We start from the raw sequence: 2,220 nt of genomic DNA on the forward strand, positions 1-2,220 counted from the left end.
GGAGGCCCCATCCCTGGGAACATTCCAGGCCAGGTTGGATGGGGCTGTGAGCAACCTGATGTGGTTAGCGGTGTCCCTGCTCGCTGCAGGGGGGTTGGGCTGGGTGACCTCTAGGGGTCCCTTCCAACCCAAAACATTCTATGATTCTATAAGCAGCTCAGCTGCTCCCATGACAGGATGTTCTCTTACCTGTATGCACACAACCCCACACGGAGCTTCTCCTGACCAGCCGAGGATAATCAGATGGCATGGGTCAATCACCAGACACCACTGAGAAAGACCTGAACCACTTCCCTAATAAATGGGGAGAGCTCAGCTCGAGGCTCTATAACTAGACAGAGTTGAGGTTGTGCACTGCCCGAGTCCCAGACCTGGAAGTCTGCAGAATACAGACATGAGAGCCAGGGGCACCTAAACTGTCACACTGTCGCCCATGAAGATGGGCTACAAGACCCCTCAATTTCAGAGGGCAGGGAGGAGTACAGAGCCACGTGAAGGCCCATGCAGCACCAAAGGCTACAGGAAGGCTGGCAGAGTTCACTGCCTCAGGGAACCAGAAACAGAGAGTGCCTGGAGAATGGGAGGTCTCCAAGTGGGCATGGAAGAGCCAGAACCATTGGTAATCCACTAGTCCAGCAGGTCACTGAAAGGGGAATGTTGGTTCATGTTGGCCTGGAAATCACTTACTGAGCAATCCTGAAGGTAATGAGGTCTTATCTATACAGACACTGAGGACAGTTCACTGAAGTTAATGAATTTTGTTAGGGAATTACTCTCATTAATGCCTTTAAAAAGAGATTTCTACTACCCTGTGTAGATAACTGTGCCTGGGAGGTTTGTGTAGGCAGGCACCATTTAGACAGCAACACCCTCTTGAAAAACAGCTACCTCGTATGAGGGACAGAGAGGACAATGACCTTATCTGCCCAGAATTCAGATTGCCGGGAAACAGAATGGCCACTCTTAGGGATCAGGTAGAATTGGTCAAAAATATATACCTTCAAATGAGCTACTGGACATATGGAGATCCCCAGGGAAAGGCCAAGACATTTATCAAACTTCTCCGCTGACCTCCAGGGAATTTATAACCAGCTCACAAGACACAACCTTCACCCGTTTACAAGCAGAACAAATCCACACGTGATACTGGTGCTCCCACCACCCTCCTACAAGGATGAATACCAGCATACAACATACAGAGCTGCAGCAGGCCTCCTGGGTGACTTGACAAATCAATGACAAATGAACCCAGGCCTCAGTTTTTAGAGGGCTACAAGTCTACCAAGGATGAAGTGGGAAGGGACTGCCAAAGTTTAAAAACCAATTCATACTACTTGCTTTGCAAAGCAACTCCTCACACCTCACTGCTAACTTCTCATTAGCACGTAGTGTTTGCTCGCTGGGAGCACACAGTCATTTTGCATTGCACACGCGTTGAGCACAAAGCTAAAAAAGTCTCAGCCCCCACGGGTCCATGGCCTGACACAATGATAACGCTGGTGGAGTTCCCAGGCTGAGTAAGCATTACAAAACAGGGGAGAGGATGAGGATCCTGATGAGGAACATCAGAAGCGTCAGTCACTGGTCCTCCAGACTTAAGCCAACTAATCCACAGTAGGAACACTGAAAGGCTGCCTTCTCCTTCTTTTTCTTCTCTTCCCCTTAATTAAAATTATTTCTAGGAATTAGCCAGCCTCCAAGTGTTTGTTTTAAACAGCAACTCCTTTACATTCCTACTAAAAATACAGAAATATATAAAGCTAAGTGTCATTCTGCACAGAGGGTGCTGAAAAATTAAAATCCTTTTCTTCATCACTGTGAAGCCAAAATATTATCACACCAAGTGTCGTTCTAAAGATGCAGGCAACATAAGTTGAATAACATATTCTGCTGGAGCATAACACTTTGACAAACTACAGATATACCTGACCTCCAGTTAATTGACTAACAAATAATTTAAGATCTGGGGAATGAAAGCCAGAATGAGGAAATTTCTTCTCTCATTTCCTAGCACCTTCACCAGAGTGTCTTCTAACGGGTCCCAGGGTTGCATTTTACAGGAAACTAGAAAAGGAAAGGCAGCCACTTTGAAATTTATGAGGAGCCAAGGGAACCTACTGAGTGCCACCCTTCTCATTTATGCCACTGGCATAAATTGGGTTCACAGTCTGCTCCCTCACTTAACAGCCCTATGTATCTTGCATTCATATCTCTCTCCCC

Source organism: Egretta garzetta, unplaced genomic scaffold (genome assembly GCF_000687185.1).
Source record: "Egretta garzetta isolate BGI_Z169 unplaced genomic scaffold, ASM68718v1 scaffold650, whole genome shotgun sequence".
Lineage (NCBI taxonomy): Eukaryota > Metazoa > Chordata > Aves > Pelecaniformes > Ardeidae > Egretta > Egretta garzetta.